Raw genomic sequence first — 23,595 nt, 5'->3', positions numbered from 1 at the left:
TCCATCTTCTCGCGTCGATTGAAATGCATTTCATATTTTTCAATATAAACTTCCATCCATTCCTGAACCCACTACACCTGTAGAGACTAAGACCTTTGATTAATACATTTCCTAAGCTTTATTTATTCTCGACTTGTTTCATAAATGAGTTATTGTTATTTCATGTTGTGAGACTTTTTGAACCTAACTTAGATGGCCAAACAGAATGCAAACAATCAAAAGAAAAAACTGAAGCAGTCGCCTGAGGTTTTTTGCTGAAGCCGAAATCGTGCCCCTTGGTTGGCTTGTAGACGAAAGCAGCCTCTTATAGCTCGTTCCGTCCGACGAGTTTGTCAGGGAGACAGGTGGTCTCGGTTCCGGTGAGATTGAAGGCAGTAGCTGCGACGTGAGCGTGGGTGACGGGTTAGAGATCGTATCGATCTGGGCAGTCCGATTCCGAGCAAGTGGTCGGATAGTTCCGGTTCAGTGTGGGTTTGCTGCAGATCTGGTTTTGGTGGTTCGTCGGTCAGAGGCGGGTAGCACACAGTTTTGGGCTGTTTTGCAGCGGGTTGTTCTCAGTTTTCAGAGGCGACGTTGTGTGCAAATCTCTCGGTATCAGTGGATACTGAAATTACAGATTGGTGAATTTGTTGATTATCTGTAATTTGTAAAATTCCTTTATTGCTCATTAATAAATTAGTTCAAGCTGGTTCTCAAAGTGGATGTAGACCAAACTGGTCGAACCACAATATATCTTGGTGTTCTTTACTGCTTTCGATTTATTTCTGCTGATTTTTTTGCGTTCTATTTGGCCATTTAAGTTAGGTTCAAAAACTCTCACAAGTGGTATCAGAGCTCCAGTTGATCCAAAGAGGTTGTGCAGTAGTGTGTGCTGACATATTCTTTGTTCAGGTTTTTTTGTTGGATTTAGTTTGACGGATGGCTTCGATGTCTACACTGTTCGAAGTTGTTAAATTTGATGGGAAAGGTGATTTCGGGTTATAGAGGAAAAAGATTAAGGCTATTCTGGTACAACAAAAGGTAGCCAAAATCTTAGACGAAGATAACATTCCACCAACAATTACAGAAGCTGAAAAAAGGGATATGGATGAGATGACCTATTCAACAATAATTCTGTATCTGTCAAATGGAGTGCTTAGGCTAGTAGATGAGGCCACTACTACAGCGGAGTTGTGGAAAAAATTGGAAAGTCTTTATTTGACTAAGTCCTTGTCAAATAAATTATATCTAAAGGAAAAATTCTTTGGATATAAGATGGACTCAAGTAAAGGCTTAGAAGAGAACCTAGATGAATTTCAGAAGATTATAGTTGATCTCAATAATATCAGTGAGAAGATGTCGGATGAAAATCAAGCAGTTATTCTTCTGAATTCTTTGCTAGAATCGTATCGAGAAGTTAAGGCAGCTATTAAATATGGACGGGATTCATTGTCCATGGATATAGTGTTGGATGCCTTGAGAACGAGAAATCTCGAGATTAAAAAGAAACACAAGGATGGAGAGTTACTCATGGCCAGAGGTAGAAATGAGAAAAAGAACGGAAAAGGAAAAGGGTCATCATTCTCTACTAAGCACGTCTTCAAGACAAATAAATCATATTTATCGTCTTTGGAGTTCTTTCTTTTCTGGAGAGTAGCTGAATCAGCTCCAAAACTCATATCATAAACTCTAAGTTTCATTTCAGAGGACAATCCCCGTCGATGAACTTCATTAAAGTTAGCAACAATTGCTTTCTCTGTCAGTCCCTGGACATTCAATATGGACTGGTGATTATTTGGGAACTAACACTACTGGTTTCATTGTCATCAATCTTGTTTCGATTGAATAGTGAGAACTTTCGTTCAAATAATTCTCACATTGATTCCATGATATCATGTGCAATGACCATGTTCTCAAACCTTTTGGTCAATGCATCAACTATGCTTGCCAAAATGTGAAATCGGGCCCTTGAATTAGCCTTCATCATCACCTCATATGCATTACAAACATTTGATGGTGCATCAGGGGTTGAGACTTGAGGTCAATCCTCATCGATGACAACTTCAAGGTTGTTTACCACAAAAAACGTTTTAATGGATTCTTTCCACTTCATGTAATTAAAACCGATCAAACTTGAAAAGGCAACTAATGGAAAAACACTATTTGACATATTTGCTGAAAAAAGAAACATATTGATCTACATTAGATTTTAGCATAACTATTTTTAAAAAATCCAATTAGTTTTAGCAAAATCTAAATGAACCACATTTAACATCTAATTTTGCAATGACGCTTCAGTGATTTAGGACAAAAGCCACCGAAGAGTAGTCAATTTCTCCCTTCACTGAATTGAGACCCTCTCAACTAATCATTACACCAGAATAACTCTTATTGCTATAATGATGAGTCATCATTTATTTGGTAAGAAATCATTATCTTGCTTAATAATTTCCCGTAGGTGTGACCCTTCATTTTAAATTCTAAAGTTCCGCCCCAATGAGCCAACTGAAGGGAAAAACCAATTGGGGCAAAAACTAAAACGACCCTATCCATTACTAGAGTTCGCCTTGATTTTGACCAACTGCACAAACCATCTGAAGAAGGATGCTCCCAGGGCACCTCGAGGTCGTGCAACAAAGGTCTCACGGTGCAAACCAATGAAAGAGACCGTAGGACATGTCGACATACATCCTTCTCCCACTTACTATAAATACTCTCTCCATTCACCTTGATATTGACCCATGCAAACACCATTCGAAGGGGGACACTCTTAGGGCGCCTCAAGGCCAAGCATGAATCTCACGGTGTGAATATTAAGGAAGAAATGTGAGTGAAAAAATGACATATCATATGTATCTTTTCCTCCCAGTGAGTATTTTAACAGCCCAGGATTTAATTTACTAGGAAAAATACGATGGATTATTTTTACTAAGTGATTGCTTAAGTTTACCCAAAAGTAACACTTACTTTGGAAAGTTAAACAATTTTGATTAACATTCATTAAACACTTTAACAAATATTAATCAACAATTGCATGATTGTAACAAACATATCTAATTCACCTTTCCAAGTAGGTTCCCAGGTAGGGATGTTCCGTTTCCGTCAACTTAAATACCCCAGCCTAGTCAGAAACTGCCTTAGACAAAAGGTCTCTTATAGATTTATTTGCTACAAATTTATTCTTTTATTGAAATCAACTTAATCCTATTAAACCAATTTAAAAGATTAATCTAATTTCTAATCTCATTAGAAATTTTTGAACTTAGGTCTATTTCAATCACATTTTAAAACTATGTTAAAAATGATTTTACCTAAGTTTGCATGCAACTCTTGGTGATTGATTTTAATTTCTAATTTTATTTATTTATAACTCTTATAAAGTAAATGAAACAAATTAAAACTGACATTGCAAGCATTGACATACTTTATAAAATTATAACATTTATAAGATTACCTAAAGTAATGTCATGCATCATGCAACCATTCAACCTTATATTATAGCATACATTCCATACAACCATTCAACATTATATTATAACATTTATAATATAAATGATGCATGGATATGCTATAATGCATGTATACATATACTATAAGTCTTATATTATATGATGTATGAGCAGGCTTATGTAATTTAAATCATGCATACTAGTATATTATAACATTTATAATATAAAATGATGCATGAAAATAAATGCATAACCTAAGGTGGGTATTAAAGCTATATGACATACGTTATGACATATAATATAAACATACATCACATGTATATCAATACTAAAGTTGGTGGACCGGGATAGACCATCTCTAAAACGAAAATTAAAAGGCTAACTATTACAAGTTGAGTCCATCGGTTCGGAACAAGTGAACCAGGTCTTGAATCGCTCGCCTTGAACCGCTCCACAAAGAACCCTTGCAGCTAATCGTGTAGCAAACGCCTAATCGTCGAGCAGCAAGGCGCCGAGTATATACGATCGTTTATATGCGATCGCGTAGATTAAGACTATGCGATGAGCATGAAAGTCTACGCGATTGTGTAGTAAATATCTATGCGTCGAGTATCATATACTATGCAATCATGTAGCTAATGACTATGCGATGAGCATGATAATCTACATGATCGTGTAGCACGCAAGGATGTGTCGAGTATCGAATATCGTGCGATTGCCTACCAAGCGAGCACCTATGCGATCATGCAGCCAACGCAACACGATCGTGTAGCAAACTCCACTAATGACCGACAACGGTACTCTTCGCACTACAGATATGTTTTTGTGTCCGTTGGATATAACCAATCAAAAGTTCGATGATCCTTCACAAATTACTCGTAAGTACAGCTCCTGTAGTTACACCTAACTCCTTAAGTACCACTGATTCCTTTAATGAACAATAAGTCATAGTCCCACTATGACCAAGTCCTCTCGGGCCAAGAGAGGGTGTGGCCACTATGTTCAAGACCTGGAATCAGCCCTTAAGGGAGCAATTTATTTACTTGCCCCTGCATTGGGGAAGGAGTGAATTCCATCTTGTGTAGCTTAGTTCCCAACTCCCCAGTCAGATGAATCCCCAAAATGGTAAGCTTGTTGAGTTGGCAATCTGGCCACTTTCACCCATACAAATCAAAGGACGACCTTCATGAGTAAGAGTTCACAACTAACTCAGGATTCAGGTCATGTCATCTATGGTCATCCTAGTGAAATGTAAGTCTCTATTATTCATAGCGTTATATAAAGAAACTAATCATTTCGTGGTTCGGTCTTATATAAACTTTTTGTATACGATCCCCCCGCTCGCATGTCTCCACATGAATGATCAGGATCAGATCATTTTTAGCATTTTACAATACTTGTAACACCTACAAAGCGGGTCATATCCGTAGTGTCACCAAGATAAGGTACCTAGCCTTATCCGTCTATGACAGACCATTTGGGTTATTATTTAAACAAGATTCACTTGTATGTCTCTACATACTTGTTTAAATTACATGAAATAACCTCGGATCTTAGTTTATTGGATTGAGTATATGCTTATAGAATAACACTTATTTTATTAACAATAATATGTTTATACAGAGTTTACAGACTACAAGATTACAAGGAGATTTAGGACACCATTCCCAACAAATTCAATAAATGTTATTGTATTTTTTTCTATTTTATCTTAATAACCTTACCTTGTAGGGCATGTGCACCCACTGCAATGTGGATGGTCACTGGAAATGCAATTGCTCCAAGTATCTTGCTGAGAAGAAGAAAGAGAAGGAAGGTATATATGATTTACTAGTTATGGAAACTTGTTTAGTGGAAAAGGACCATGATGCTTTGATACTTGATTCAGGAGCCACTAAGCACGTTTGTTCTTCTTTATAAGGAATTAATTCCTTTCACAGCTCGAAGAGGGTGAAATGACGCTCAAGGTTGGAACGGGAGACACCATTTCAACTTGTTCAGTGGGAGCTGCTAAGTTGTTTTTTCAAAGTAGATTTTTGTTTTTAGAAAACTTACACATTGTTCCCAAAATAAGAAGGAATCTTGTCTCTATTTCCTAATTAATTGAACAATGGTGTGACTATTTGTATAGCTAAACTAGAAGAGAACTTATATGTGTTAAGAAAAACTAAATCAAAAACACTATTAAATCATGAGATATTTGAAATTGCAAATACTCAAACAAAAAGACGAAGAATTTCTCCAAGTAACAATGATACGTATCTTTGGTATTTGAGATTAAGTCACATGAATCTCGATAGGATAAGGAGATTGGTAATGAATGGACTTTTAAGCAAGTTAGATGATGATTCATTACTTCCATGTGAATCCTGTATCGAAGGAAAAATTACTAACAGAACTTTTAGTGGAAAAGGTTATAGAGCCAGAGAGCCTTTAGAGCTCATAGACTCGGATCTTTGTGGTCCAATGAATGTAAAGGCTAGAGGAGAGTACGTGTCACAACCTCTCTAGACTACCCTCCTAATCCGAGAAGAGATGTGAAGACAGTAATTGCCGACCCTCTTATGACAACTATTGCCCAAGATACTACTGTATACCTATGTCCTTTGCATCTAATACACCTATTTAGTAGTTCATAATTCACTTTAACGCATAATCTCAACAACAGTTTAAGGCATATATATTACTATTAACCAAAATATCAAGTTCAATATGTAAAATAGTTCCAGCAAACCAAGTCTATTACAATCATTGTTCGACACAAGTCTACCATGTTCCCCCATGACATGAGCATAAAGACTAGATTAATAAAACATGATGAGCCACCTAAGCTTCAATTTTCTGAGGGTCTGGGAAGTGACTATCTGGTAGAATTGCTATATCTCGGGACATCGATCGCTACCAAGGAAGGAAAACATTAAAAGAAGTGAGTTGAAAGCCTAGTGAGTGACTTCTTTTAAGAAAACATGCTTCCATAACTCATATTTTAAACAGATTAATAATAAAAAATTTCATTAACATACAAGGGTTAAGAAATAACAATTAGAAAATAAAGAAAATATAACATGAAAACCCTGGTTTAAAACTCATCAACAAATCTTGTAGAATTTCTCTACTCCCTTGTTTAACATGCGGGATAGTCCTTTTGCTCAATCCCTACTAACCTTAGTTGAGAGAGAGCCTTTCTGCTCGATCTCATTAACATCGATAATATAAGTCTTACGTGCACGTAGAGCTGAATAGCATCCTGCTTACCTTACCATACCTTCGGTAGTAAGGATCGTCATATAACTGGTAACCATACCTTTGGCACCAAAGCTTAAGAGTAGGTTTTTCATATCATCACTCATGTTAACATCATTAAATAGCAAGCTTTCAAATTTACAGGAATCAATGGATAACTCATTTAAATATTAAGTCATGACATGAAAACTCAAGTAAAACGCATGGATATTTCATATTAAACTTTCTATAGAAATATCAATCATGCATTAAACTCAATTTCCATTACTAAAACCATGTGTTTAACATTGAAGAAAGAGCAACTATGCGTTGAACATTCATAAATAAAACACTTAGAAAATATTTTGAAACTAGTCACTCACAGTACTTTGGGTTACTTCCTTAAAGAATTGTGGGCCTCCATATATGCGTCTGCCCTATAAGAATATAAGAGTCTTTGGTTAATGCCTTAGATTTCTCTCAAGCTTATCTTATTATTCAAAATAATGCATGTTGAACTTCAACCTTAGTTTGACGCATCGTTTCCTTCCTTTACTATGCAATGTATCCTCAGTATATTGTATTTAACGCATGACCGCACTTAACCAAATTTTTACCTTACGACCAACTAGTGTGTGTGGCACTTACACAAGATACCCCTATGCGTCAAAACGTGCTTGCTTCGCCTATGCGACAATGACTTGTCCATACTTAATGTTTGATAGTCAGTTGCTTGCTTATGCCTGGATTGCAGCTACCTACTTGTTCATCCAATCAAATTTTCAAATTTTCACTTTCACCTTGAATAAATTAAATTCCAAGTATAATCTCATAAAGCTTCCTTCTAAGAACTTATTATGAACATCTCCACTACCTTCTTTAGAATTCCAGCTTCTGATTCTTTTCCCACAAACTTGGAATTCATCAATTTGTACAACTCGACCGTGTGGCATTAGATTCTCGAACACTTGAAGAAATTCTTCAATCTTTAGCTCAATTCCATGGAGATCTTCTTCCAATAGCCTTCAATTAGCTTCCTCACGGCTCAAGCTTCAAATTAGTGGTAACTCTCCTCCCTTAGCACGCTTAAAATGCCCAAACTGAGCTCTTCAACTTCAAACTTCCTTTTATACTAAGGTTGCATGCTTATGGAGCTCCTTAAATTGACAACTGGCATACTTAACTCATTTTTAAGGCTTCTTAGCATGCCACCTAACTCACGAATTAAATGTTTAAGTTGAAGACTTAAGTCTCTTACCAATACCCAAGTTTACATTCCTACTAGCCTTCTGCCTCGGCCAACGCATACCACGATTAATGTCGTATCGCCATTTGCTCATACATCAACGTTCAACACATATGTGATGGAGTTATCATGCAATTAGCAGAAGAAATATAGATCATTAAGCATTCTAATTCATCAATTTTAGCAATTAAGACAACATGCTCATAAAATAATAAAAAAGGTTTATGTCATACCTTTGTAGAACTCTTTAATTCAACAAATCCAGCTCAAATCTCCTCAACAAATCTTTATAAACTACCACTTGATCTTCCCTACTATTCTCTTGGACCTTAGATTGATTTGTGGGAATGAAAATGAGTTCTAATTTGAGGAAAATTTAGAGGAAAAAGGATTGTTTTCTCAGCTTCAATAGTTGAAGAAGTCTTCTTCAAAGTAAAACCAAAAAATTTTATTTGCATATCTCATTTCTCAGCCAACAACACTTAGTTCTGTTCAATCTTTTCATGTAATCATATTGCATAATATAAAGACAGCACCTCCTTGTTTGAATTAGTGGAATAGTGAGTAATTTGAAAGCCAAAAGTGGGAAAAACCCATTAAAGCTCATATTTCCAATATTTCCAATTTTTATTTAATTAAAAATCAATTCTTAAAATTGAATTTTCAATTTCAGTTTTAATTGATTTTTCATCAATAAATTAATATGAAATCAAATTTCAATTTTGAAAAAAAATTGTAAAATTATTTCTGACAAAAATTAATTCTAATAATCAACTTTAATAAAATTAATTCTAAATAAATAATTTATTAAACTATTTAATTAACTAAATTAATTTAATATCTAATATTAAATTCATGAAACACCAATTTCATGGATATGAATCTCTATTCATGTAATCAATGTTTAAATCAAATTTAAATATTGTTCAATTCTCCAAATTTCGTTTAATTCAATAATTAAACATGTAATTATATCGTATATAACTACTAACTTCCTTAATTCAAATTTGAATGTTTCAAATTAACTCATCACTCTATTCTAAGGTCTAATCCATTTGTGAGATAGTAGGGAGACATAATCGACCTACAAATCATGGGCTCTAGTGATCCGAGATTAATTGGTTGAACTCTTTAAACTAAATTAATCAATATTTATTAACTGTCAGGTCACTCTACTAAAGCCCAATAGTTGCACTCCCTTTACTGTAGATATATTTTTGTCCACCTGATTTAACCATAATCAGTAAGTTGACCATTAACAGGTTGTTCGTAATAACGGTTGGGTCAAATATTGTTTACCCTCGAAATTACATCTTACTTCTTAAGTCCCACTGATCCTCTAATGAACAATTGGTTTGTGATCCAATCATCAAACTGAGTTCTCGGGCCAATGAGAGAGTGGGGCACTTTGTTCAAGACCTGAAATCAGTATTTAAGAGAACAACCTCTCTACTATCCCTAAAAGCGAGTAGGAATGAATTCCATCTTGCACCATATATCCTCAACTATCTACCCGATCTTACACCTAAAATGAGAGGCTTATTAAGCCAACACTGTTGAGCTAACTCTCACCTACAAATCTAAGGATAATTCTATATAAACAGGAGTTCATAGTTAGCTCAGGATTAAGATCGAGTTATCTAGGTCATCGATTTGAAATGGTCCGTCTTAAACAATAAACAACGTTATAAAGTAAGAGTGACTTATTTCTTAGTCCTGGTCTTATACAAACTTTTGCATAGGACGCCTCACTTACATGTCATCACATGAACGATTCAGGAGCACATAATTTGTATTAAATACAAAGTGGGCTGCATCCGATAGTGTTACCAGAATAAGGTACCCAACCTTATTTGTATACTATAGATCGTTTTGGCTATTTACTCGACCTTGATTCATGTTATGTCTCTACATAAAGTCCAAATACTCATGTAATAACCATGGATCTTAGTTTATTGGATTTAGTCTTTACTAGTGCAATTTATATATTCAATAATAGTTTTATTGAATAAACGTCAATAGCATCTTTATTGTAAATATCATATGTTTAATACTATAAACTGCGAGTTTTAGGACATACATCCCAACAATATATTGGTTTTACCCTTAGACAGTCGTGCTTAGGCCTACTGCTCATAAACGTGTCCCTTACCTCTAACACGCCTCAACACTCTTCGTCTACCATGCGTTCACCTAGGCAAACCCAAAGGCTCGCATACTATCCATCATAGTTCACTGACCTCTAAAGGCCCTTGACGCATACCTCTAGTTACATTTAGTGAATTGTCCATCCTTAGGTTCTAAAGCCCACAAATCATTGGGGTTAATTCCCTAAATCTCGTAGGACCCTATAGTTAATAAACATTGTATGAACAAACTCATTTATGTGATTAATAAAATATATGATATTTTATCCACTTTGTCTATAAAATATGTGATATTTTAGTTGCATTAACCACAAACCAATAAACTAACATCCAAGATTATCTTTGTAACTTAAGCATGTATGTGGAGACATACGAGTGGATCATGTTTAAGTGATGACCTAAATGGTCTGTAGTAGATGGATATGGCTGGGTACCTTATCCCAGTGACACTACGAGTATGACCCGCTTTGTAGACGCTACAATTATTGTAAAGTGTTACAAATGATCTGATCCTGATCATTCATGTATTAGACATACGAGCGGATATTCTATACAAAGGAGTTTGTATAAGACCAGACCACAAAATGTTTAGTCTGATTATATAACGTCGTTCATAAAAGAGATTTACATTTCATCAGGATGACCATAGGTAACATGACCTGAATCCTGAGTGAGTTGTGAACTCCTGCCTATGAGAGCAGTCTTTTGATTTGTATGGGTGAGTGTGGCCAGATCGCCGACTCAACAAGCCTACCATTTTGGGGATTTGTCTGATTGGGGAGCTGGGAACACAACTACACAAGATGGAATTCACTCATTCCTCGAAGTAGGGGTAAGTAGATAAATTTCTCCCTTAAGGGCTAATTCTGAGTCTTGAATAATGTGGCGCCACACCCTCTCCTGGTTAGAGAGGGGTTTAGTCATAGTAGAACTATGATCTATCGTTCATTAGAGGGATTAATGATACTTAAAGAGTTAGATGTAACTATATGCACAAAACGGTAATTTGGTCCAGTTGTACTTACGAGCAATTCGTGAAGGGTCGTCGTACTGTTGATTGGTTATATCCAGTGGACACAGAAAATATATCTATAATGGGAAGAGTGCAGCTGTCGGTCTTTAGTGGAGTGCTCGACAGTTAACGGATGGTGAATAATATAATTAAAGAGTTTAATTAATTATTCATGTACCGTTGGAGCTTGATGTTACAGATCCATGAGGTCCCATAGGTAGCTCAAAAGGATTTAGTTAAGAATCAGTTTTTGGATTAATTTGAATTGTTCAAATTACTGGAGGGATTTAATTATATATGATATAATTAAATTGTTTCAATTATATATGATATAATTGTCATAATGTATTTGATACATTATAGCTTAATGGGAGGAAATAAATATTTGAATGGGATTCAAATATATTTTCTATGAATGGGATTCATAGTTGTTAAATTTAATATAAATGAGATTTATATTAAATGTCCTAAAATAGAGAAAAGAAAATATAGTTTATATTGTATATGATACAATATTAAAACTATAGGTTATATATATGTTATATTTGATATAACATATAATTTAATATAAATATAATATGATAAATTAGTTATCATATTTATTTATATTATATTATTATTATTTGAATAATAAGAAAGGGAGTTGAGTTACAACTCCCTTCCCTATTTTTTCTCTCCACCAACTTTAGTGGAGGTAGTTATCTTTTATGGCAAGAGGAATAAAAGAAAAATTGGTTTTTCTTTTTCCTCTACGATTTGCAATTTGGTTGAACGATTGGGTGAAATTACAGAAGTGTTCCGTGAGTTTGCCTTGTGTGAAAGCTTTCTCAATTATCTTCTTCCTCCACCTAAAGCCTTTTCCCTTTAAACCAAAATAGTCAGAGCCCACCACTCGTGGGTTCTCACCTTGAAAATATTGAGGATTCTATTGTGGTAGTGTCTATTTTTGGTTCAAGTTCTTTCTTGAAAAAGGTTTTCAAGTTGTACGTGAATGTTCGAAGGAGGATTCGTGAAGAAAAGGTTCTTCAAAGATAATTTATCTTGAACCCTTTTCTTGTAAAAGTATGTTGTAATTTAACTTTAAATGCATATTTGTTGTATGTTTACTGTAATCTTTACATTCGACAATTAATGTATGTTTACTGTAACTTTATAAGAGCAACAGCACGAACACAATGAACGCAGCCTCCACGAACCAATTGACTCTAACTCGATCCACGAAGTGAGTGAGGACACTACCACAATGGTTACCTTGGTATTCTCAGTGTGAGGACACCACCACAATCCGTTAACTGTCGGGCACTCCACTAAAGAACGACAGCTACACTCTCCTCACTACAGATATATTTCTGTGTCAATATCAACCAATCAATAGTGCGATAACCCTTCATAGATCGCTCGTAAGTACAGCTGGGCCAATTTACCATTTTTCCCTTGTAGTTACATCTAACTCCTTAAGTACCACTGATTCCTCTAATGAACAATAAGTCATCGTCCTACTATGAATGGGTCCTCTCTTCCAAAGAGAGGATGTGGCCACTATGTTCAAGATCTGGAATCAGTCCTTAAGGGAGCAATCTATCCACTAACCCCTAGTTCGGGGAAGGAGTGAATTTCGTCTTGTGTAACTAAGTTCCCAACTCTCAGTTAGACAAATCCCCAAAAAGGTAGGATTGTTGAGTTGGAAATCTTGCCACTCTCACTCATACTTATCAAAGGACCGCCCTCAAAGGCAGGAGTTCTCAAAACACTCAGGATTAAGGTCATGTCACCTATGACTGTTTAAGTGAGATGTAAGTCTCAAGTATCAACGACGTTATATAAAGAGACTAATCATCTCGTGGTTCGATCTTATACAAACTATTTGTATCGAACACTCCCGCTCACATGTCTCCATATGAATGGTCAGGATTAGACCATCTGTAGTAGTTCACAACACTTGTAAACCTCTACAAAGCAGGTCGTATCCGTAGTGTCACCAGGATAAGGTATCCCTCCTTAATCCTCATACTACAGACCTTTTAGGCTATTACTTAAGGCATGATCCACTTATATATATCATATACATGCTTAACACGGATCTTTGTTTATTGGATATGAGTAAATGCAAATAAAATAATGCTTATTTTATTAATAACAATGTGTACAAAGTTTACAAACTACGAGACTCTGGGAGAATTAGGACACCAATCCCAACAATCTGACTGTTACTTGGATTTAACTGAAACTCAGGTTGTCATACTAGATTATGGTGTTGAGGATCCATTGTTCTATAAATAGGCAATGAATGATGTAGACAAAGACTAATGGGTCAAAGTCATGGACCTTGAAATCGAGTCTATGTACTCCAATTCAATATGGGAGCTTGTAGATCTACCTAAAGGGATTGAAACCCATAGGGTGTAAATGAATCTATAAAGGAAAGAGAAATGTAGCTGGAAAGATACAGACCTTTAGATCTAAACTTGTAGCAAAGGGTTATACTTAGAGGGAAGGAGTTGACAATGAAAAGACTTTCTCCCCTATTGCTATGCTTAAGTCTATAAGAATTCTCTTGTCCATAGCCACATATTATGACTATGAGATATGACAAATGGATGTCAAGACTGCTTTTCTGAATGATAATCTTGAAGAGTATATCTTTATATCTCAGCCCGAAGGGTTCATAGCCCAAGGTCGGAAGAAAAAAGTTTGCAAGCTGAATCGATCCATTTATGGGTTGAAATAGGCATCCAGATCTTGGAACATTATATTTGATACAACGATCAAACCTTTTGTTTTGATCAAAACATCGATGAATCTTGTATCTACAAGAAAATCATCAACGATAAAGTAGCTTTCTTAGTACTTTGTGTAGATGATATGCTACACCTTAGGAATGATGTAGGGTACCTTACTGACATTAAGGAATGGCTGGCAGCCGAACTTCAAATGAAATATTTTGGAGAGGCGCAGTATGTACTTGGGATCCAAATTATTAGGGATAACAAAAACCTAATGTTGGTCTGTCTCAAGCAACTTATATCGACAAAATGTTGGCTCGATATTCTATGTAGAACTCCATGAAGGGTTTATTGTCTTTTAGGCATGGGGTACACTTGTCTAAGGAATAGTGTCCTAAGACACCTCAAGAAGTTGAGGATATGAAATATATTCCTTATACCTCAGGTGTAGGCAACTTAATGTATGTTAGGCTCTACACTAGGTCAGACATTTATTATGCAGTGGGAATAGTCAGTAGGTACCAGTCCAATACAGGGTTAGATCGTTGGACTACAGATAAGAACATCTTCAAGTATCTTAGGAGAACAAAGAAATATAAGTTGATGTGTGGAGCTAAGAATTTGATCCTTGCAAGATACACCAACTCTGATTTCAAAACTGACAAAGATTCTAGAAAATCCATGTCAGAATTAGTGTTTATCCTGAATGGGGGAGATGTAGTATGGTGTAGCATCAAGCAAGGATGAATTGTATATTTCACTATGAAAGTTGAATATGTAGTTGCTTGTGAAGCAGCAAAGGAAGCAGTTTGGCTTAGGAAGTTCCTAAGCGATTTAGAAGTGGTTCCAAATATGCACTTACCCATCACCTTATACTGAGACAATATTGGTGCAATAGCTAACTCTAAAGAACCTCGCAGCCACAAACGAGAAAAGCATATTGAGAGGAAGTATCACCTGATACGGGAGATTGTGCAAGGAGGAGATGTGATCGTCACAAAGATTGCCTTAGAGCACAACATTGTTTATCTATTTATGAAAGCTTATTTGGCTAAAGTGTTCAAATGTCATCTAGAGGATCTAGGTCATGAGACATGTACATTGTATAATCTAGGGAAAGTGGGAGATGTGTATTGGGTATATGGATGCCCTAGTTCATTGTATTTATTTAGCATTATCCTACCTTTTGGATTCTTATATTATGTACAACCCACTGACCAGAGTTTTAGTTCAAGCGGGAGTTTGTTAGGTTTTATGCCCTAAAATTCGTAGATAGTAAGTGTTATTAATTGACTCTCATCAATAAAGAGTTATAGATGTTAATTTAATAAAGGTTATCGTGTTGTTTATACTTTTCTTAATAACCCTAAATCAAACAAACTAACATCCAAGGTTGTCTTATGAGTCTTAAACTGTATGTGGAGACATACAGGGATCAATGTTCAAGATACAGCCTAAAGGGTCTATAGTATAGGGACAAAGCTGGGTACCTTATCCTGGTGATACTATGGGTACGACCCACTTTGTATTTGATAGAAACACAATGATCCAACGCGTTCATGTAGGTGACATGCAAGTGGAGTATCCTATGCAATGAGTTTTCATAAGACCGAACCGCGAAATAGTAACCACTAGATGTAGTACTGTTAACTAGTTAGTTTTCTATTTCAATAGGATGACCTAGGAAACTTAATTTTAATTCTGAGTATAGTATGAACTCTTGTTCACGACGGATTGTCCTTCGATTTGTTTGGGTGAGGGTGGCCAGTTCACCGACTCAATATGCCTACCATTTTTTAAACATCGAGAGGATCGTTCTAGAAGCATGAAGATCTACAAAGGTAAGAATGGTTTTATCCTTTCCCAACGACATGCTATTTACATGTTTGTTGTATATATATTCTGTTTTAGTTTACGTAAAAATTGATTTTTGGGATGTAAGGCATTCACAACGCTTCTGCTAGGCTGGGCAAAGAAGGCAGCACACAGACACAGGAAAAGAAATTGAGGCCTTGAACCCTTTGTATATCAAGCAAATACTTTTCTTTGCATGTTTTGTACAACTGACAACAAAACCAAAGCAAAAACGAATGAGAATGAAGCTTGAGATTGTTATCGAGAAAGTGACATGACACGTGCTGAACATTATCTTTTTGTTAAACATGAAATAACAATAACTCATTTATGAAACAAGTTGAGAATAAATCAAGCGTAGGAAATGTGTTAATCAAAGGTCTTACTCTCTATAGGTGTAGTGGGTTCAGGAATGGATGGAAGTTTATATTGAAAACTATGAAATGCATTTCAATCAATGCGAGAAGATGGAACAGCCTGGTAAATTGGTAAATTTCTTTCAAATGACCCAATAGACAGAAAGATACATGTGCTTGACACTTGATAACATTTGGTAATTTTACATCGCCATCATTTTTATTGATGGTCAATTCATCCACGAAATAATGATTACTATGCACAGGGTTATTAATCATGCCTTCATGATGGCCTTAAATTCCAGGTAGCCATCTACATTTCATATTGTAGTGTCCAATTCTCTTTTAAGTAACATTGAGCTCTCGTAGGGCTTTAAGAACTTCAGTCTTAATTTCACGAGGATGAGCTCGAGACTGCCAAGTTAGACCAAAGAGTACAATCATATTTCATATATTTGGTAGCATCAGTTTCTAGGTTACATCTTTTGACATTATAGAAAAAGCAAGAAACCAACAGTTATTAGGTTACTTATTTTCTTTTACTCCTCAACATCTTCAGCAAGATGCACTCTGGAGGGTGGTTTTGGGTAGTTTTTTCTAATAGTATAAAATGGAAATACGTGTTTCTCAGACTAGAAATTTAAAGTAGGGACAAGAAACAAGAATACCGTAGTCTCCTGAAACTCAGCTCAAAGATAAGCCACTAGAAACATGGAATCAGTTTTCCAAGAACAAATAATAAGCAACAGTAACCTTGAATATATTCTCAATAACAATGATCATCAGTAACTATTAGCAAGGAAGAATTTCAAATTTCTTAAGACAATAAGTCTAATTAATGATGCACCTCATTTTGAATTCGGTTACAAAGAGACTCCACCAGCTGATTCCTGTCAAATCCCATCTTTACAACTTCCTGAAGAATTTCTTCATCGATCTAAAAAAGAATAAAATAAAATAATCAAAGGAAAAAGTTTAATTGCTTGGGCAGGAGAAACTATATTGAAAACTAAAAGAAGTAGCTTTTAAAATTTGGTTGGTTTTTTAAACCATTGGTAAAAAGTAGATAACAAATAAAGAAATTTGGAGGTAAAAATACCAATTTAATTTTTAAAAACAATAAAAACCAGATAGTTATCAAACAGGATCTTGATGAAATAGTTATGCTTCCTTAAAAAAAGTTTTGACAAATATCAATTTATAACCCTAAACTTTGGGGTTTGTATCAATTTAAATCCTAAGTTAAAAATTGTATCAATTTATACCCTAAACTTTAGGGGTTGTATCAATTTAGACCCTGAATTTTAAGAGTTGTATCAATTTAAACTCCAAACTAACAATTGTATCAATTTAGACCCTAAACTTTCTTACGTGTATCAATTTAACCCTAAACTTTCATAAATATATTAATTTAAATCCCAAATTTTTATAAATATATCCAAATAAAAAATAATTGAGGATTTAAGTTGATATAATTATGAAAGTTCAAGGTTTAAATTGATACACTTATAAGAATTCAGGGTTTAAATCGATATAATTATTAATTTGGGGTTTAAATTGATACAACTCCAAAGTTCAAGGTTTAAATTGATACAATTCTTAATTCAGGGTTTAAATGCATACAACACCCAAAGTTTAGGGAATAAATTGATATTTACTTAAAAAGTAATAAATAAATAAATCTAATGAACCCGGATTACAAAGTTTGAAAAGAGATGACATCTATGAACTGATAAATCGTCTCCCAATAAAATCATGAAAAACAGAGTTGTAAAATTAAAAGTAGAACTCGTTGTGTTTTAAAGCACAAGGTGCACTGATGAGCAAAATCCTTTCGAGCTTCACAAAGTTCATAAAATGTTGTTAGTCGTCATCAATTCTGGGTCTAAATCATTGTTATGTCGCAGAAGATCTATTACCTTGAAAGCAAAATCAGTGTAACCTCGGTACTAAATTGCAAAAAGCCAGTTGCTCCCCAAGATTAACACAACACTCTTCTCAGATGTGCATCGTCGAAAAAGGGATACAATCGAGTGAAAATTTACTTAGAATTAAATCTCTAAAATAGAAAGAAATTAGTCAAAACTCAAATTTCACCTCAGGACAAAAAGAACCATTTAGATCGTTAACAAAATGTCTTTAATGTCAGTTTAAAAACTAGCATTATAGATGACCAAGATTTCAATGTCAATTACCTTCAATGTCATGCCAGTTTTTAACCAACAATGAATACTACTTTCAATGTCGGTTTTCAACCGATATTGAACATCATCTTTAGTGTTGGTTTTTCACCTACATTTTATTGATAACTGTCCGTTATTAAATGTCTGCCATGGTTTTTTTATTGAAAAAATAAAAATACATATACCTTTTTTTTTTTACTTATGCATGTGGAAATCAACAATATTTTCCTTTATCGGAACATACACAAAATAATATCATAATTGCTATATATATACAACTCAATTTTAAACAAACATAAAAATTAACTAATTCACAACAAAGAAAGTGACAAATTGTTTAACTACCCTATCAATAAGTTATATTGATCAATTATTGAAAGAACTCTAAGTCTAAAGATCTAGAGAGTTTGTTGTCTATTTTGAAGGGTCATATAGATACATTCAACAAACAGAAAACAAAATGAAAATAATCCAACCTAAATAATATCTTAAAAGTGTCTAAGTGAAAACAACTTAGAAAGTTCATAGAAAATGTCAGAGAGACTTGTTGACTCTCAAAACAACCTATAAATTGTTCCTAGATATCATTTTGATTTTCAAAACTAACTGCAAATTACCTAAAAATTACCCAAGTGACAATTCAAATCTCAAAATAACTTAAAAATGTGTGAGGGAAACTTTTCACCCAACCTAAAAAGTACCTAAAGAGTGACTAAGTGACACTTTTAACTCTCAGAAAGACCTTTAAAATGCCTAAATATGACTTTCAATCTCAAAACTAACCTATAAAGTTTCCAAAAAGTGATTGAGACTTCAATTCTCAAAACAACTTAAAATATTTAAGGACGATTTAATAATCAAAACCCACTAGAAATTCTCTAAAAAAAGTTTCTCAGTGTCACGTTGGTTATCAAAACCAACTAGAAATTTCCTAAAAAGTGTCTAAGATATATTTTAATATAAAAAATACCTCAAAATGTCTAAGTGTAGTTTTCAATCTCAAATGAAAATGTTCTGGTCATGACTCCAAAACCAAAACTTGGGCGGATGTGAACTCCCAATTAAATATTAGCAACACGAAATAAGAAGTCCAATTATAGTATATCCATAATACAATTTCAAGGGCAAAATTGAAATGATTTACACAAGTCCAATAAGAAGCAAGTAGTAACTCCAATTAATTTGCAAGAATCAAAAGCAACAGGCATTACAAACGAAAGACGTGTGGATCATAAGAACGTAGAAACGATGGAGACAAAGATGATAAAAAGCTTTCAAGCCTAGTGTCGAATGAAACGTAAAGAGAGATTGAGATTTTGCTCACCATTTCAGTGAAATTGAGTTGACAGATGAGAGAAAGTGGGATTTAATTAAGAGAAAGAAAAAAAAGACAAAAAAAAAGAGAGATAGAAGAGCTTGCCTCAACCAAAATTAACAGTGGTGGCGAGCAAACGGGCATACAGTGCATGAACTGACGTTGGTTGTGCGTAGCGGCAAGCGAGTGGAACGTGGGTTGTGTTAGAGTTTGCGTGAGAATGATGAGAGAAAAAGAAAATAGGGAGGAGAGTGAGGAGGGAAAGGAATGGGGTGATAAAAAGTGTGGGGAAAAATGAAAGTGGGGTAGGGTTTTAAGAAATTGTGGAGAAAAAATAAAATTTAGGATTTAAAAAGATTATGTTCGCACACACTTTTTGTCGGTAGATACTGAAATTATATGTCCATGCAAGTTGCGTCATTGACAGAAACCTAATTCCATGGGTTTCACTAAAACCACATAATTTTCTCCCTACGTATATATTTTCATCGGCAGAAATGATGTTTTGTCCACGCATAAAAATTTTGTCAATGAAAATTATATTTGTCAATATTTTTTATTGTGTTGGTAGAAGAAGCCGTCGACACAGCACATGGTATTCATTAGTAAAAGGCGAAAGAATAGTTCGCCTTGTGCTGAACGCCCGACTCCAATATTAATATTTGCTACTGAACACATTTTCATATATAGCAATTGGTGTACATTTTTCAAACTTTACCGGTGTGGGAAATAGAATGAAGTTAGTGTCTGCATCACACCACTCTAAAATTGAAATTCATTATGTAATTATCAAATTAATTCATCATTTAAAAATTTTGTATATAATTATAAAAAAAATGGTCTTTGTGAGGCAACATAGTCTTGTTCGCCTAAACAATCATCATATAAATTATTGTTCGGTTATAATCAATTTAGTGAGCCCACATTTCATTATGATTACAAAACACAAATCAACAATAACAAACATAATCAAATGGTATCCACTTTTCATATTGGCACTAATGGATTATGTTTCCTGAAATAAAATTGGCCTAAATTCTTTCACGTTAATTAGTAGATAATGGTCATTTATATCATTTACTAGTTATGATTAAAAAAAATCACTTATCATGAAACGCCATAATTGGGCTCATAACCTATGAAATGTATAATACGGTTTGCATTATCAAGATGCAACTTGATATCACTTCAAATGCACTTTTCATGGTCTCTTAACGTACATAGTTCTCCCTTTGTAGAGTGATGACTTTTTTTATTTTGCATTTGTGATTGTAATGACCCGACTTTTTAACATTTACTAACAAGACATTACTACAAGCATGCATAAATCTTAGATAAAAATCAATATTTGAATATATTGGACACTCTAAATACGTTTAATTTCAATAACTTTAAAGGTTAATTATATCGAATATAATTATCCAAACCCTAAAATTGAATTTGAACATTTCAAATCTAAACTCTAAAATTTTAATCCAAGGTTTAATCTTTTACGAGCTAGTAGAGGGACCTTATGGACCTACAGATCATGAGCTCCAACGATTTGAGATTAATCGGTTCAAATCTTTAATCCGAATTAATCAATATTCGTTAACTACGGAGACATACCATTATAGGTCGATAGTTGCACTCTCCTCACTATATATATATTTCTATCCACTTGATTTAACCATGATCAGTAAGTCGATCCTTCACATGTCATTCATATTTATAACTAGGTCAGTCAGTGGCTTGCTTATGTATGGATGGCAGATGCCTGCTTGTTCATCCAACCAAGAATTCCAGATTTAAATTCCAGTTGAATAACTAAAATTCCATACTTTATCTCATGAAACATCCTTCTAAGAACTTATTCTCAGACATCTTAGCTAGCTTACCTTAATATTCCGGCCTCTAATTCCTCTCCGCAAGCTAGAAATTTATCAATCATTACAACTTGTCTGAGTAGCCTAAGAATCTCGAACACTTGAGGAAATTCTTCAACTTTCAGCTCAATTCCATTAGAATTTTCTTCCTATAACCCTGGATTACCTTCTTCACTATTCAAGCTTCAAGTAGGTAGCAATTCCCGCTTCTTTAGCACGAGTGAAATGCCCAAATCGCTCCACATTCGAACTTTCTTTTATAACAAGGCTGCATGATCAGATAGCTTCCTTAAGATGACATTTGGCGCACTAAACACTTATTTATGGCCTCTAATCACACCACTAAGTCCATTAACTGAGTGATTAAGCTAAATGCTTAAGTCTTCCACCAACGCCCAGGTTGGCGTCCAAGCTAGTCTTCTTCCTAGGCCAACGCACATCTCAGCTAACATCGCACACCCTTGTTCATTCCATCGTTAGCCAAAACATACACTGGCTTTGTCTTAGATGCTCGTGCTTAGGCCTGCCGCTCATCAAGCCCTTCTTAACCTCTAATATGCCTCAACACTCTTTTTCATTGCATAGCCTTTTGGTAGCCACATGCTTAGGCCTTTAACGCCACCAGCCATCACACGCCTTGTGACCTCTTAGTCCTTGCCTCGGACCAAGCCTACTAATTCTTTTTAATCATCACTCTGAGCCTACCATGCATTTACTTAGGAAGATTTAGCTGCCCGTATACCCTCTATCTTTGGCCTTTACTAGCCTCCAAATGGCCATTGACACATACCTCCTATTAGACTTTTCCAATTTCCTCCCTTAGACACTTAAGCCTATAGAAGATCATGTGTTCCTCATATCTAGGTTTGTTATTTCCATCTAAGTGTTAGTTCCCTTATCTCATCCGAGAGCACAACTACTAACACTTAGGAAACTTCCTACCTCCCTTTAACTTGACTGCATGTATGCCTCCATTTGCCTTAGCCTTTCCAATTTTTTTTCTAAGTGTTGGCTGCCATTTACTATCCGAGAGCACTCCCTTCAACACTTGAGTGATTTTTCCTCATTTCTACCTACACACACATACTCATTAAATCTTCCATACTATTTCAACTATTTCTAACATTATAGCTACATGCTTACAAGAATTAAAAACATGATTAGGGGGACTTGACATGATTAACTTAACATGTGTTCCTCATATCTAGGTTTGTTATTTGTTTGTCTGCATAACTTTTATGTCTATCTTGAGTTCTCAAATTTTTCTCTTATTAACTTAACACTGTACAAAGTCATCTGTACCAACTCCGACCCTAATAATTGTCTTCCACCAACCTCATTCCAGCAAACTAGTGTTCCATCAACCTCATTCCAGCAAATGCGAGTAATTAATACTTTTAGAGAGATTTTCTTTTGCTTATGATGTATATTTTTTGAAATTCTCTCCATGATGGTGGAAGCTTATCAATTATGTTGGCAACAATAAGATTATCTTTGATCTTAATCCCTTCAGATTCTTCTTCACCCACTATCATCTGAAACTCTTCTACATTGCTCTACTATAGACTTTCCATCTACCATTTGAAAGCGAAAGAAGCGACTTGCTACATATTTCTTTTTTTTTGCGTCTGCTTCTTTAGTATCATATTTACTCTGGAAAGCTTTCCATATTTTCTTGATAGATGTGAATGTATATCATAATAATCATAAAAATGATCAATAAGAAATTTTAAAAGACAATACCAACATATGTACTTATCTTTCTCATACTTATAAATTTTCTCTTGGTGTCCCATGAACTCTTTAAGATCCATGCTTTCAGTATTAATCTTTTTTTTTTTTTTTTTTCTGAGAGGACATAGGCCACTTTGAGAAGATTAAGGTAGAACAACATTTTCACTTTCCATCTCTTAAAGTGTGCTTTTTAAATCAAAATTGCTTATTGAGATCTCTGACATTCTCATTTGGTTTCTCAATAGTAGACTCCATCTATGAATCTCCTTAAAATTGATGGGAGAATTTAAAATAACAGAGGAAAATGAAGTTAATATTGAGAAAACAAATACAGGTTGAGGCATGAATATCTAGGAAATTCAAACTCTCTGTTGTATGTTGTGCAACAAATAATTCTCTAGACCTTCTTCTTTTTTTGAAGTTGTATATCTTGAGTGCAGAGTATATAAATCAACTACATGATTGGAGACATCTACTTTAGTAATGAATCCAAGATTTTTCTTGAACATT

General features: G+C 34.7%; 1 long non-coding RNA gene and 1 pseudogene across 3 annotated transcripts; both read right to left on the bottom strand.

The window, feature by feature from the left end:
• Positions 1-16,097: 16,097 nt before the first annotated feature.
• LOC150032258 (uncharacterized) lies at positions 16,098-19,855 on the bottom strand. Of its 3 annotated transcripts, none has more exons than XR_016525129.1 (3): positions 19,592-19,811; positions 16,836-16,925; positions 16,098-16,402 (listed from the first exon to the last, which is right to left on the bottom strand). It is a non-coding gene; the product is annotated as an uncharacterized LOC150032258 (long non-coding RNA). The 3 variants fall into 3 exon arrangements; XR_016525130.1 differs by lacking the exon at positions 16,098-16,402 and adding an exon at positions 18,184-18,280 and having other exon boundaries at positions 16,659-16,925; positions 19,592-19,855; XR_016525128.1 differs by lacking the exon at positions 16,098-16,402 and having other exon boundaries at positions 16,659-16,925.
• A 150-nt stretch (positions 19,856-20,005) lies between these two features.
• LOC150032257 (U5 spliceosomal RNA) lies at positions 20,006-20,136 on the bottom strand (annotated as a pseudogene).
• Between the last annotated feature and the right edge of the window lie 3,459 nt (positions 20,137-23,595).

This window comes from Benincasa hispida, chromosome 12, assembly GCF_027475165.1.
Source record: "Benincasa hispida cultivar pf3 chromosome 12, pf3_genome.v1.1, whole genome shotgun sequence".
NCBI classification, from domain to species: domain Eukaryota; kingdom Viridiplantae; phylum Streptophyta; class Magnoliopsida; order Cucurbitales; family Cucurbitaceae; genus Benincasa; species Benincasa hispida.
The sequence above is the reverse complement of the archived record's forward strand: the minus strand, read 5'-3'. Positions and strand labels throughout refer to the sequence as shown.